Genomic DNA, 15,897 nt, shown 5'->3' with positions numbered 1-15,897 from the left:
TTGGACTTGAAGAGTTATTCTCAACTTCAGGGCCCAGGGAGCATCCCACCTCTTCTCTCCCCAGGGGACATCTCAGAGATGGCTCACCTACCTCCGGGCCCCCTTTCGCCTCCCATGGTGTGCAGGCAGCTCCCAAGCCTCCCCTCTCCCTCTCTGCACTTGTGGGCTGGCCCCTTCTATTCTCATTCCCTTCTCCCTGCCCTGGGCCAGGCTGTTCTGGGAGCCAGCATCAGCCCATTGGCTGTTTTGTTGTTTTCTCTTAAAATGAAAATAAGATCACCGTAGTTTTTTTTTTTTAAAATTGAATTTAAAAATGCAGAATCTTTTCAACTGGTCCCTGCCCCCCTTTTACTCCCAGTTCAGTTATGGTTCAGATGCGGTTCCTGTTTCAGTAGAAAATACCGGTTTGAACTGGTTCTCTGGTTCCAGCATGAGTCCAGATGGGCAAATGAGATCAGCATCGGCCTGACTGTCCCTGGGGGCGACGGGCAGCATGGGGAGGCTCGGTCACTAGCTGCCCCCAGCAGAGGGCTCTGGGAATTGCTACGGCAGAGGAGGCTGGTGTCAGTCTCTGTGCTCAGCATACTAGAGCCCTAGAGGTAGCTGGGCTTCCTGGGGCAGATGCTGCTCCCTCCACTGTGATCTGGGAGTCCAGGCTGAGCAGTGGCTGCTGCCCAGCGGGGTCTGTGTTGGGACAGACCCTCATTAAAGCCCCTCTGTGCCCAGCCAAGGGGGGACTTTCTCCTGTGACTGGAACCAGGCCCTAGTGCAACCCTGGGCTTTGCCAGTATCAGCTCCTGAGGCGGAGACTCCAGGTGATCAGAGGGAACTGGGGGAAGTGCTGGAGACAGGCAGGAAAGTTACTCTGGAGAAACTGCATCTCCTCACCCCATCTCTGCTCCCCGTGTGCCTGGGAGTCCCAGAATTGCTGCTCAGACACACCCAGCTCACACTGCTGTTAGCAGTGGCTATAGCTATTGGAGAGGAAACTCCCACAAGAATGGCAGGACAATAGCCAGTTCTTCCATGCAGAAGGGAGAGTGGAGAGAGACTTGAAAGGGCAGGAGAAGCAATAAGTGGGGAGGGACGTTCCCAGCTCCAAACGCTGCCCCTCTCCGTTTCCTGCAGTATTCCCAGGGCACATTGACTTTCGTGGGAAGAAGGTGAGAAACAGAGAAGAAAAACCAGTTCCTGGTGCTGCTGGGGAAACGTGCTGCCCTTGGGGATGGTGTCAGTGGGAATCTCCCAAAGTGGCTCCTTTACTTCTGCTCTATTCTAGCGTTTGGCTCAGAGACTGTTCTTGGGAGGGTTGAGAAGTGTCTCCTGGGTTTAGTCCCGGTGGGAGGTCAGGTGTGTGTTGTAATAACGTAACTAAGGGTTTCCCAGCATGGCGGAGTCTAGAGTGTCTGTCTGCAGGGAAAGAGCCTGGTTGGGGGTAATTGGGCTGTGAAATGGACTAATACTAATTCAGAAACCTCCCCAATTGCCCTTTTCACCCTGCCAGCCTGCAGATTAACGACCACGTGTTGTTCCAGATCATCCCATCTTGCTAGGGCACGGGGAAGGGAAATGGTGGATTCAGCTCAGGTAGGGGAGCTTTTGTGGGAGCTTCTGGGGAGGGCTCTTGTGGTGGGGAGAGAGGAAATACTCAGGATGAGGCAGGGAGGGGGACATGCTGTGATAAACCTGCTGGGACGTGCTCAGGATATGGCCTGATTTATGAACAGGCTCGTGTGTGTGTGTGGTGAGTGAGTGAGTGAGAACGTTCCCCCATTTCCAGACAGGACTGGGAAATCAGACCATTGTGCTAGAGCCTGAACCCCCTAGGCAGAGACTGTGGCTGTGACGCACTGCACCCTCATATTTACCCTTGGAGTATAATTGTGTATTGTTTAATGCAAAGTATGTCATGTAAGATGTTTTTGTAATGCTCATGATGCACTGAGCATTATTGTTATAGTGATATGTCTGTTGCAGTGTCATGTGTACGGTTATGAGGCTCCGCTATGTAATATTCCAAAAGTTGTTTCCTCACGGCCTAAAACAGATCCAGGCAAACCTCTCCAGGAGCAAAGGGGCAGATAGCACCTCATTAAGGTGTGTATAAAACAAACCCATCTCAGCCTTCCAGGAACAAAGCACTGGCCTGGCCATCAAAGGGGGATGCGCTCAAGTGAGCCACCCCTTCCCTGGGGCAGCTTGTAATCATGAGGAGGTGATGCTCACTGACTTAGAATATGTATGAGTCAATGTAAGGACATTGTTTATCACCTGACCCTGGGGAGGGGCGAGGCAAAGCCCCAGAGAGGAGAAGGAACATTTCAAAAAGGGGAGACATTTTGTCATGCTCGCTCGCTTCCACCTCCATTGATCTACAAACACCACCAAGCTACTGAAGTGGTAACCAAAGGGGAGAGCCTGGCTGAAGGGAAACACCTACATTTGTAGGTTGCTGAAAGTGTTAAGCTTAGTATAGAATGTGTTTTGCTCTTTCTTGTTTTGACCAAATCTGACTTGCTATCCTCTGATTTATAGTCACTGGCAATTCTTCTATAGTAAATAAATGTGTGTTTATTTGACCTGAAGCAGTGCATTTGGTTTAAGGTGTGTTGGGGACTCCATTTGAAGTAACAAGGCTGGTGCATATCAATTCCTTTGTTTAAACTGATGAAAACATATGAGCTTGAATTGTTCAGTGGACATCACTGACCACTGTGAGATGGAAGTTCCTGGGATTGCATCTGGGACTGAGCGTAGTTGCTGGACACATTCTGTTGTATAATCCAAAGAGTGGCTGGCTGGAAGCACTCTCTCACTTGGTTAGGGGCCACTTGCATCCTAAAGACTGTGTGTGGACTGTTCAGAAGTGGGGGTTCTCTCAAAGAGCTGTGATGGGCTCCAGGGGTGAGCGATTGGGGTACCACAGCAGTTCACCAGTGCAGATTGCACCAGGGGAACGTCACAGTGGCAAAATACAAAAGGAAGGTGCTGGGATTCCTGTCTCTGATCCCTGTGCAGTGCTCTGCTTCCAATACCCAGCCTGTGCCTAGTAGGTGTGTGGTAAATGAGAAGTCCCTGCCCTCCTCCGTTTGCTGGGAGGGACAAGAAGCCCTCACCACCTCTGTGTTTCCTGAAACCTTCTGGCCACTCTGAGCAGGGTGAGGGTGGGATTCTGCTCCTCTGGCCATCCCAGAGCTGTCCTGTTTTTGTGCTTCTTCTCCCATGTACGGTGGGATTGTGGCTGAGGCAGCAGGTACTGAGTGGGGAGCACCTGTTGTTTCAGATGCTGGTGACGTTCGAGGATGTGGCTGTGTATTTCACGGAGGGGCAGGGGGCTCTGCTGGACCCCACTCAGAGAGCGCTCTACCACGACGTCATGCGGGAGAATTATGAGACTGTGACCTCACTGGGTAAGGATTCGTTTTCCCTCAGCTATCTGAAGGCACGGGGCCTGCATTTCTGCATCTGGTCACGTTCTTCCCTGGTCAGTTAGATTAGAGGGGAATGGGTCACCTAGTCCACAGCTCCTGTGGGGGAGAGCCATTCACCTCCGAACCCCCTCCAACGGTCTAGGGGAGTCATGGACCTAATGGACATACTAATTCATCCCCATCCTTCCAACCTACACGGGGACACAAGTAGCATATTATCCTATCTACATTAATTCTCACTCACACACAGGATCTCTGTTCCCTTTTTTTTCCTTAGACTAGAACATCTGTGGGGAGGGCTCTGAAGATTTAGATAGAGGCAGGGGTTTAACACTGGAGCTATGTGTGCCTCAGCCAGTCCCCCAGAGCGCACAGATCCTGAAAACTCTGAGTAAGGGTGTGACATCTCCACCCTCCTCCAAATATCTACCTCTGCCAAAGCAGCTCAGTGACCACGTTCCCATCCATTCAGATCCCACAAAACCCCAGAAAATCACGGGGTCAGTTTAAACTCTAAATGTGCCTTTGTGACAAATACTTCACCATTCCTCAGTGCAGTCTGATCATGCCTGATTTCAACCCCTCAGCAGGACTCTCCATTCCCAGACCTGACCTGATCGCCCGGCTGGAAGGAGGGGAAGAGCCATGGGTCCCGGATCTGCAGGCCTCCAAGGAAGGAGGCACCCGCCCAGGTGAGGAGTCAGTGACACTGACACAGGAATTATATGGCCCATGAAGTAAAAATGTGAAAATCCCAAAAATGTGGTGTGAGCACCCTCAGTTCTGCCTCATCTCACCTAGGTCAGGCTGTGGCCAGATGTCGCATCATCATGGCGGATATTGCTCATGGCTTCCCACCCACCCTGTTAGCTGTCAGGAGTTATCTTCCCGACTTCACTTCCTGTTCAGAGTTTGGACGGGATGTGGAGGCAGAATCCAATTTCTCAGGGTCCCCAGCAGTTATTTCGTCCTGTTTTCCCTCTTTGCTATTCCCCTTTCTTTCTTTTGTACCAGCCCAGGCAGTGACTCCTGCCTGAATTCTCTCTCTTCTTCAGCAGGTGATGAGACAATGAGTGGGAACAAGGAGGTGAATCCACAGCAGAAAGGTCCGGACCAAGTGGAACTGCAGGAGACATATTTGAGAAGAGGTGGAGGGAATTTTTCCCAGTGCTTGGAAGAGAGAAAAGCCTGGAGTAATTGGCACTGTTCAGAGAGGAAGCTGGGAAACCACCAAAGGAAGAAAATGGATGAATCCACTGAACGTGTGGGAGGAGGCAAGGATCCTCAGGGAACCATAGCCCAGCTGAGAAATCGCAAGGAAAAGAAATCCTATAAATGCTTGGAATGCGGGAAAACCTTCAGTCGGCACTCAAGCTTTATTTGCCATGGGAGAACCCACACAGAAGACAGACCCTATAAGTGCCTTGAGTGTGGGAAAAGCTTCAGTCAGCTCTCAGGCCTTATTAACCATAGGAGAATCCACACGGGTGAGAGACCATATAAATGCCCGGACTGTGGAAAAACTTTCAGTCGGCGCTCAGGCCTTAATATCCATGAGAGAATCCACACTGGAGAGAGGCCCTATAAATGCCTTGAATGTGGGAAAAGCTTTAGTCAGCTCTCAGGCCTTATTATCCATAGGAGAATCCATACAGGAGATGGACCATATAAATGCCTTGAGTGCGGGAAATGTTTCAGTTCACCATCAACCCTAATTGTACATCAGAGAACCCACACAGGAGAGAAACCCTATAAATGCTTGGACTGTGGGAAAAGCTTCAGTCAGCGCTCACGCCTTATTAGCCATGAGATAATCCACACAGGAGAGGGACCATATAAATGCCTTGTGTGTGGGAAATGTTTCAGTGCACAATCAGTCCTTCTTATACATGAGTGGATACACAAGGGAGAGAAACCTTATAAATGCTTGGACTGTGGGAAAAGCTTCAGTCAGCGCTCAGTTCTTATTAGCCATGGGAGAACCCACAGGGGAGAGGGACCAAATAAATGTCTTGAGTGTGGGAAAAGTTTTAGTGTACCATCATACCTTATTAGGCATCAGAGAATCCACACAGGAGAGAAACCCTATAAATGTTCGGAGTGTGGGAAAAGCTTCCGTCAGAGCTCTCATCTTTTTTACCATAGGAGAATCCACACAGGAAAGAGACCTTATCAATGTCTTGAGTGTGGGAAAACTTTCATTCATCGCTCAGTCCTTATTAACCATGGGAGTATCCACACGGGGGAAAAACCACATAAATGCTTGGACTGTGGAAAAAGCTTCAGACGGAACTCAAATCTTATTAGCCATCAAAGATTGCACACAGGAGAGAGACCGTATGAATGTTTGGACTGTGGGAAAAGCTTCAGTGAGAGATCAAAACTCATTACACATCAGAGAACACATACAGGAGAGAAACCCTATACATGCTTTGACTGTGGCAAAAGCTACAAACAGAGCTCAAATCTTATTAGCCACCAGAGGCTGCACACGGGAGAGAGACCGTATAAATGCTTGGATTGTGGGAAAAGCTTCAGTCAGCATGCAGGTCTTATTAGCCATGGGAGAATCCACACAGGAGATAGACCCTATGAATGTTTGGACTGTGGGAAAAGCTTCAGTCAGCTCTCAGGTCTTATTATCCATAGGAGAATCCACACGGGGGAAAGACCCTATAAATGTTTGGATTGTGGGAAAAGCTACAAACACAGCTCAAATCTTGTTAGACATCGGAGCCTGCACGCAGAAGAGAGACCGTATAAATGCTTGGACTGTGGCAAAAGCTTCAATCAGCGCTCAGATCTTATTAACCATGGGAGAGTGCACACGGGGGAAAGACCCTATAAATGCTTAGAGTGTGGAAAAAGCTTCACACGGAGCTCAAATCTTATTACCCATCGGAGACTACACACGGGGGAGAGACCATATAAATGCTTGGACTGTGGGAAAAGCTTCAGTTGGCGCTCAGGCCTTAATAGTCATGGGAGAATCCACACAGATGAAAGACTCTATAAATGCTTGGACTGTGGAAAAAGCTATAAACAGAGCTCAAATCTTATTAGGCATCGGAGAGTGCACATGTGAGAGAGACGATAAAATGCATTGAGTGTATGCAAAGCGTCAGTGAGAGCTCAAAATATCAGAATCCACACGAGACAAATCCCATAAATGCTTGGATGATGGGAAATTTACAGTCCCAGCTCATACCTTCCTTAACTTTCCATGTGGGACAGAACCTGTAAATGCCTCAGCTAAAGAAAAATATTTATTGGAAGATCAGACCTTGCTCCTCATCAGACAATCCACACAAGAGAGAGATCCCCTAAATGTTTGGATTGTGGGAAAAGCTTCAATAACTGCAGGAAAAGCTTGAGTCTGAACTCACACATTATTCCACATCAGAGGATTCACAGAAGAAAGAATGTGGGGGAAGGTTCATTTGGTGCTCCCATGGCATCAAGAATCAGCAAATCCACACAGGAAGAGCCCTCTGAGATATCCCTACCATGGAAAATGGTTCAATTGGCGCTAACGCTACACTGGAGATCGGAGACTCCTCCACACATGGGAGAAATTCTCTCCATGCCCTGCCTGGGACTGCCCCTAGTACAACCTCCATTTCCTTATTCCCACACACATCCGTGGCATTTGGCTCCCAACTGTCCATGTCTGAGGGCAGGTTCCAGCAGCAGCTGACCTGAGCTGAGCAGTGAGCCTCTGCCTTTGCTTGGTCTAAGGCTGTGGTCCCCCAATTTTACACCCTGAGTCCCACTTCACCACTGTTCTCTGGGGGATGGGGGGAGGCCACGCTGGGGCCGGGAGCTGCAGTTGGAAGTGGGGCCATGGTTGGAGGGCTCTAGTCATGTCTAAGCGCCAAGGCTGGGAGCGGGGCATCAGCGAGCAAAGTTCAAGGGTACGGTGGGAGTTGGGTACTGCGGTCAGAGGTCCCCACAAACGTGCCTCTGTGCCACTCCTGGGGGGTGATCCCCACAGTTTGTGCACCTCTGATCTAAGTAAACCCCAGGCAGAGGAGGAGAAATCCCATTTTCTAGCAGCCTGGGGCTGGGCTCCCCCATTTACCTGGAGCTGGTCCCTGCAGGGTGAGTGTCCCTGGAGGCTGGTATCTCTTCCCCTCCCCAAAACCCCTAAAATGCTGAGTTCCAGAGGATCAAATGTGAAGGGAGCAGGAGGGATGGGTTGTGGGGAGGAAACTGGGGGATTGAATGGTGGGTGTGGTGGTGGTAGGAAGCCGCGGGTGCCAGGTGCTGGGGAAATCAAATGTTAAGGATCATGGTGAAGTGTGGAGAGAGAGTACGAGGAAGGGAGGTGCTGCCTCTTTTCTCTGCCCCCCTCTGCATTTATAAAGCACCAGGGAGAGGGGCTGATTTCCACAGGGCTTTTGTGGGAGGCATAAAGGCCTAGGGATCCCACCTCTGGGTCCACAGCATGAGCCTCTGATGGTCTGTCTATGGTGGGAAAAGTGACTGGGTTCAGCTAGCAAATCTCCTCTGACCCTCCCCCACCTTTCCTAGTCTAGCCTGACCCCAACCATTTTATATATTCTGATCCCCCCATTAGCAGAGTGATTGTTAGAGTCACTGAGTTTCCCCCTTTGGGGAGGGATTGTCTGATTCCCAGACAGTCTCACATTACTCCAGGTTATGCCAAAAAACATTTATTTTGTACATTGATTACCTTAGAGACCAGAATTAAATAGTTTCTAAAAGCGCTGGAACACGGATAGTAAATTGTGGTGTTGTGGGTTCTCTGTTATTTGCGGGTGATGGAATGAGTTGGACGGATTCTTTCCTCCCCCTTCACTGTCATGCTCCACCCCCACACAGCAGCCTCTGTCCCAGCCTTGGAGAGTTTATCCTCTCGGCCTTCTACCCTCCAGCTCCCCGCATGGCACTTGCCACAATGGTCTTTGCTCTCCATGCTTAGGAATGACACTTTGATGTCTTTGATCCTGAATCAGACTCCTGTGGGCTAGAGATGACAGTGTCCCAGACCTTTAGAGGGAATTCAAATGAACTACAATGCTCTTTTTGAGCTTTCTCAGGTTAAATCCCTGTTTCCAGCCATTGGTAAAGAGGCTTCTGGGGTTTTTCCAGCCAAGTCCAGAACATTGGGAGATGTGCAGATTTTGACTTTGGTTTGTTTTTTGTTTCCCTCTTCCATTATGAGGATGCAAAACTTTTGTGAATGACACAAAAACAAAGAATGAGGAGGTGCTGAGTACAGCAGATTTAGCCAGTTTAGAAGAAAATGGGTACATTTATTTTCCTTCTTTTAGGAATAACGATTTTTTGGTATTTCATTTATAAACCTGAACGTGTTTTATAGTATTGTTGTTTCTCTCTTCCTGAAAGCTGTTTGGTCACGTTCTTTGATGTTAGCTTAGTTTGACAGGATGTAGCACAGCTTTAATGAAGACTTAATGAGAGAAATTATCATTTGCCAGGACAGTCCTTTTTATTTTATTTTAATCTTTCTTTACCCTTTATTATGAGATGTTATGTTGTTTGAACAATGAAAATGATCCATATCTCTGAGTGTGAGATTCACAGTCTGAGAGGCCAAGACTGAACCAGGCCTGGAGTTCCTGCCTGATCCCTTCAGAGATGTGAGATACAGTCAGGAGGGGGAGAGGATGGGAGGTGAGGGGAAACGGCAGATTTATCTTTTGAGAGCCAGACAGCTGAGGCTAAACTATGAACTTGCTACACCCATGCGAGAGAGAGATAGGAGTTGCTGTGTTAATGATGGGTGAAGACATCCCTGAAATCTAAAAGGCTAAAAATGATGCCTGCAGAGGAATGATGAGGGGAGGGAAAAACATCTCCCAATTGCTGAGAGGACGAGGTTGGGCAAAACCAAGAATGAAGCTGGGGAAGTCAACGGGCCTGGACCAGTCTTGAAGCCAGGCTGACCCCATCAGTGAGGCCAGAGGGAGATGAGGAGCGTGACAGCCCAGCTGGTCACTCCCTCATCATTTACTGCAGCATCCTGTGTGGATGACAGATACTCTCTCTGCCCCACTCACCCTACACTGCATCCCTCAGCACCTTGGATTCCCTGCCCTGGGACTGTAGGAAACAAACATGTCATGAAACACGCAAGTTATTAAGTAAATTGTTTATTGCAGTCTGTTCGTCTTAGTTTATTAATGTTGGGGCACCTCTGGCTTTGGGGAAGCAAAAAGTCGTGTTGCTGAGTGAGCTGGTCCATCATGATGAGAAGTGTTAGGATTCCTGTAGAGTCTCTGGGGTGCTAGTACCCTGCTTCGTTGAGAATAAACCTGGCTAAGCGCTTTTAGCACTGAACCGCGTCTGTGCTCTTTCTGCATAGTACTGTTGAGGTCTGCTGGCTCAGCCACCTATGCACAGCTGGGACAGCATGTGAAGAGAACAAACAGAAGCGAACTGACAACAGGAAATAACCATTGCTAGTAGTTTCAGCAATCACCTCTCACCCTGTACAGCACTTTCTGTTTCCATCTAAACGTTTTTTTTAATTGTAATTTTTTTATACACAAGTTCATTCTTTGACTTTAGATGATATCAAACATGACAGATTACCTGTGTTGGTGTCCCTACTTCCCAAATTTCCTTTAATCTACCAATCCTTGATCAACTGCTATTTTGTCTCTTGATCCAGCAGACTAATGCTTTTTCACATATCACCACTTGTGAATAGAACTTCATTCTCAAATATTCACCACAGGCCAGATTTTTAAAGCTTGAATGTACCTAGATGCTTCTGAAAATCTCACAAGTCACCTAAGTACCTTCAAAAATGTTGCCCTAAGGGCATTGGACTATACTGTAGGAAATCTTTCTCAAAGGCAAATTTCTACTGTAAATGTTTCTCAACATAGATATACAGCCCCAGAATAGATTCACAACTGTAGGACTTTTTAACCCTCTTCTCCCGTCACCATACTTTGTGCATCCACAAGTAATGACATTTTTTTTAGAAAAAAAGAAAAGCTCAGCAACTCCTAAATACATTTTTGATTCTTGTTCTATGCCTGTTTATTTTTTAGCCTTTAGAGAGCACTGCTGTTATCTCTGCCAAAGACTCCATGTATCTAAAACGATTGTACATTCCTGTGTTGTTCAATACCATTTTGGACTTCCAGTAACAATTGCCTCCCTACTTTGTAACTGAAATTGTATTTAAAATCCTTAAGGAATCCCTCGTCCTGCAAACACTGAAGAACACACTTAACTCTTCCATGACTTCATTTGTTGCAGACATAAATGCTGCTTTTCTACTGGATTATTTATACTTGTAATTGCATATTTTAATTCTGTAACCTTTTATACATGCTACATATTTTATGATGACACATTGTGGTCATGTTCTTCATTCTGACAAGTTTGCAATCCAAATGAAACATTTTTTAAAAGCATTATTCTTTTTCTTTTGTGCACTTTCAGGGAAGGGAGGTGGTTGAGGCTTAGTTCTGACCTCACCTAGTTTCTCTTTTGGTGAAATTAATGTGCTTTGTCTCCACTATGTTTTTATGCTGGGATAGCTAATGCATGTTGCTTATTGTGTGGTAAAAACTCACATTTTATCAGCATTGAGGACCCAGACACTAAATCTGATTATTTTACGTGGGTTCACAATTCTGATAATCACTGTGTGGCTAAAACTGCTCCTTCACCATCTGAGTTATTTGCATCTGAATGTCTGCAGCCCCCCATTTGTGTGGGTGTCATGTAAAACAAATCAAAGTATTTTAAACTAAAGAAATTAAGGAAGCCCTGCCTGCCAATTTCCCATATTATTTTCCCTTTATTTATAAGTGCTACTCTACATGGTGTGATACATAAGATGTGAAGTTAAGGAACTTACATTACAGTGCTTTAAAACCCTCTGTGGACATGCTCATGCATAAACAGTGGCCTTAGTTTTCTCAACTGCCCTCAGGGCAATCATAGAAGATTGCAGGAGTACTTCATATACATGAGGCCTTTGACCTGCCTTGAACGTTTATAAAGTTTTGTATAGTCCAAGTGTAAGACTCATTTGCCTTTTATTTTTTTAAGTCCAAAGACATGGAGGGAAGCAGTGGGGGCATTCCTCCGAACACGCCTGAGCGTTTTCGTGGCTAGAAAAGCCTTTGCAGTATTTCAGAGGTATCAATTTTGGCCTGATAAAAATATCAATAAATAGTTTAAGGTTAAAATTTCAGGGGATCCTGCTCCTTGGGTAGTGCTGGTCAGCTTATCTTTCATGAGCAGGTGAACGAAGGCCAGATAGTGTCATGGTAGATCTTGCTGTGCTCACACAGGGTGTTGCCCTAGGTGTACAGTGATGCCCTCTGTAAGCAATGTATATACAGTGGTTCACTCTTGTCACATTAGAATTAACTGATTGATCCACATTTTTGGTGCTTTTAGCTGTAAAGATTGCTCTTTTATGTCAGCCTTTACATGCCTGCTAACCACACGTGCTATAAACCGTATCTGTTACTCTGTGCTCCCAGAGGGGTAGCCGTGTTAGTCTGTATACAGCAAAAACAATGAGTCCTATAGCAACTTAAAGACTAACAAATTTCTGTGGGCAGACGCTTCCGTGGGCTGCAACCCACTTCTTCAGATGCTCCTGTATTCTCCCAGGAAAATGTAATTTAGGAATACAGCACCAGGCCCATCACTGTGAACTGGGCTGTGATATGTACCAGGAATGACAGAAAGAAATCAACACAGACTCCCCTGGTACTGTCATTGTATTTCACAGCTTTTTGTCAGACAGACTTTGCCACTCCAGTTCCCTCAGTGGTCCTAGTTTGTATCAACTAAAATAATCTTCGCACCATGGAAACATCAACCAGTTTCAAAGAGACTGTGACAGTCCGTGGGAGTCAGGCATCTTCCTGCAAGATTCCTGGCTTTGTATGGCCGCCCCTTCATCCGATCGACCCCCTATGGGCCAGGTGGGTATTAATCATTCTTTTCCAAGGGGCAGGAGTGGAGCTTAATCCCAGGGGACAGATTTAAATTCTCACTATGGATCTGAAGTCACTGGGCTCTGTGTTGGGGCAGCACAAGAGGTAGGGGAGGTGAAATCCACCCCACATCCCAAGGCGAGAACCTGGACTTTCAGCACCCCCCCCTCGGCGGGCAGTCACTATTAGCACTGATGCTGGGCAGGAGTGCTGGCTGCAGCCCTTCTGCAGCCTGTGGTCACTGGAGACCCTGCCATGGTGCTCAGGGGAGAAGCTGCACTGCAGGGTCATGCTGTACATCCCTCCTCTGTGTCCTCCTATGGGTATTGTATTGGCTGTTGGTGGGTTTCACTCTGAGAGAAACAGGGGCAGTGGGAACTAGCTCTCTGGGTGATCCCAGCTCCTTACCCCTGTACCCAGGACAATACTAGGCTACTGCCTGAATGTAACACACACAGACAGGAATACAGGGTAAATACAGACCGAAGGGGAGCCCTTCACCGACTGTATGTAGATGCCAACTCTAATAAATTTTGTCATGAGTCTCAGGATAAGATTTGTTTTCCTTAAAGCCCCAGCTCCTGAAGTCAAGTGGATATGTGATGATTTCAGCCTTCATTCTTCAAGAGAAAGTAAGTTTCTAGCCCTCGGGGTGGTGGAGAAAGCTTCAAAATGTGACCCCATTGCACCTACAGGCTCCAAAAGCAGAAGGCAAATACAAAGAACTCCCAAAGCTATTATTTGTACATAGTCTTGGGATTTTAAAGTCAATTGTATTATTTTTGGGGAACCTAGAATAGAATAGAATATTAGAATTGGAAGGGACCTCAGGCGGTCATCTAGTCCAACCCCCTGCTCAAAGCAGGACTAACCTCAGCTATATCATCCCAGCCAGGGCTTTGTCAAGCCTCAGCTTAAAAACCTCTAAAGATGGAGATTCCACCACCTCCCTAGGTAACCTATTCCAGTGCTTCACCACCCTCCTAGTAAAAAACTTTTTCCTAATGTCCAACCTAGACCTCCCCAACGCAACTTGAGACCGTTGCTCCTTGTTCTGTCATCTGCCACCACCGAGAACAGCCTAGCCCCATCCTCCCTGGAACCCCCTTTCAGGTAGTTAAAGGCCGCTATCAAATCCCCCTCATTCTTCTCTTTTGCAGACTAAACAATCCCAGTTTCCTTAGCCTCTCCTCATAAGTCCTGTGCTCCAGCCCCTAATCATTTTTGTTGCCCTCCGCTGGACTCTCTCCAACTTGTCCACATCCTTTTTGCAGTGGGGGGCCCAAAACTGGACACAATACTCTAAATGCGGCCTCACCAATGCCGAATAGAGGGGAACAATCTGACTCATGATGTTTGAACATTTGGGGTTGGAAATACTGGAGAAACTTCTCAGCAGTTCCAGGATCCTTAGTTCTGCCTCCCTGAGAGTTACAGCCAGTGAGGTATATTGTCTCGGCTTGTGTTATCCTCTCCCCTCCCTGTCCCTACAGGGGCTCTAGGTGCAGGCTGGGAAGCAGCAACGGTCCAGGCACAGCGGGAGGAGATGCTGAAGAAGTGTCCTTCTGTCCCATCTTCACCTTTCTCTGCCCCTTGAACTACCCCCTTCTCCTGCCCAGCTGTTAGAGGGGAACCTGCTGTGCTCCCTGGCTCTCAGTCTGTTGCCCTCGGCTTGAGAGACGTTTGAGCACCTAACTCTATGAAAACGAGGAGCCCCCGCCTTGGCGCATCTGGGCTTATGCATCTCCTCACTTATTAACTCCTACTGCCTCAGCGCCATGTCACTGTAGCATGCAGCAAGCAGGCCTATTCTAAACTCTCAGTGTGAGCATGACATGCACTGAATGTGCTAATCCTGGCTCAGTCCCCGGCGCACAACATAGTCCATGATGCTTCAGTGCAGTCTCACAGCAGTTCACGGAGCCTACCGCTGCAGAGAGTTCCTGGTCTCCTTTGCTTCTTTCACCTAATGCGTAGGCCAGGTCTACACCACAGAGCAACATCAATATAACTACATCACTCATAAGTGTGAAAAATTCACACCCCCAGCCACATAGTTATACCAAGCTAACTCCCCGTGTTAACAGCGCTATATGGACCGGAGAGCTTCTTGCTACTCGGGTAAGTGGAGTAGTTATGCCGATGGGAGAAGCTCTCATAGAACATAAGAACGGCCATAGTGGGTCAGACCAATGGTCCATCTAGTCCAGTATCCTGTCTTCCGACAATGGCAAATGCCAGGTATTTCAGAAGGAATGAATAGTGCAGGTAATCATCAAGTGATCCATCCTGTCAGCCATTCACAGCCTCTGGCAAACAGCAATCCCTGCCTGTCCTGACCTATCCTCCATGAACTTATCTAGTTCTCTTTTGAACTCCGTTATATTCTTGGCTTTAACAACATCCTCTGGCAAGGAGTTGCACAGCTTGACTGTGTTGTGTGAAGAAACACCTCCTTTTGTTCTTTTGAAACCTGCTGCCTATTAATTTTGTTAGAAATAAACAAACAGGTTGTCCCTGGGGCGGATTGGGGAGATGGAACCCTTTATTGCCTATTCGTTCCACCTCAACGCCGTGAGTGAGCAACGAGGGGTTACTTTAAAATTCTTTTATCCATAACAGTATATAAATGTATACATTTCCAGCAACTCCCCATAGACCCTTATTTGGTTACACTGACCCCTATAAAATGAATATTAACAACTACATAATGAATATAATTATTCCCACCCCTGTTTGTTGTTTACAGGATTAGCAGATATAGATCAGGCACATCACCTTAAAAACCTATTAATTTTATACTAACATTCCTTGAAGTAAAGGCAGGCCAGGGGGGAAGGAAGATAATGCTTTCTTCCCACCAAAGGCCTTGTTATTTTGTTAGCCTCGTCCGCTGCATAGATGGCCAGGAAGGGAGGAAAAGAAGAGAGAGAACAAACTTTAACTAGAATTCACACCAATTAACAGAAACAAGGTTTGCCCGTGCCATGACCCCATTCCCTGTAGCTTACACCTGACCATTTGTCCAGCTTTATCTCTTTACACCCCCCCCCCCCGCCCCAATCGTCTCTCTTCCAAGCTGAAAAGTCTCAATTTTATTAATCTCTCATTTGGAAGCATTTACATAGCCCTAATCATGTTAGTTTCCTTTTTCTCTACCTTTTCCAATTCCAATATATCTTTCTTCAGACGGGATGACCAGATCTGCATGCAGTATTCCAGATGTGGGCATACCATGGATTTATATAAAGGCAATATGATATTTTCTGTTTTATTATCTATCCCTTTCCTAATGATTCCCAACATTTTGATAGCTTTATTCACTGCCTTTGCAGATTGCGTGGATGTTTTCTGAGAACTATCCACCATGACTCCAAGATCTCTTTTATGAGTGGTAACAGCTAATTTAGACTCATTTCATTTTATATGTATCATTGGCATTATGTTTTCCAGTGTGCATTACTGTGCATTTATCAAGATTGAATTTCATCTGCCATTTTGTT

At 46.9% G+C, this 15,897-nt stretch overlaps 1 pseudogene; it reads left to right on the top strand.

Annotated features, from left to right (window-relative positions):
- Nucleotides 1–3,222: 3,222 nt before the first annotated feature.
- LOC137142569 (zinc finger protein 850-like) overlaps nucleotides 3,223–15,897 on the top strand; it is a 44,358-nt pseudogene continuing 31,683 nt past the window's right edge.

The sequence above is a fragment of the Emydura macquarii genome, unplaced genomic scaffold, assembly GCF_026122565.2.
Source record: "Emydura macquarii macquarii isolate MOO-44397 ecotype Brisbane River unplaced genomic scaffold, CSIRO-AGI_Emac_v2 contig_3231, whole genome shotgun sequence".
NCBI classification, from domain to species: domain Eukaryota; kingdom Metazoa; phylum Chordata; order Testudines; family Chelidae; genus Emydura; species Emydura macquarii.
The sequence above is the reverse complement of the archived record's forward strand: the minus strand, read 5'-3'. Positions and strand labels throughout refer to the sequence as shown.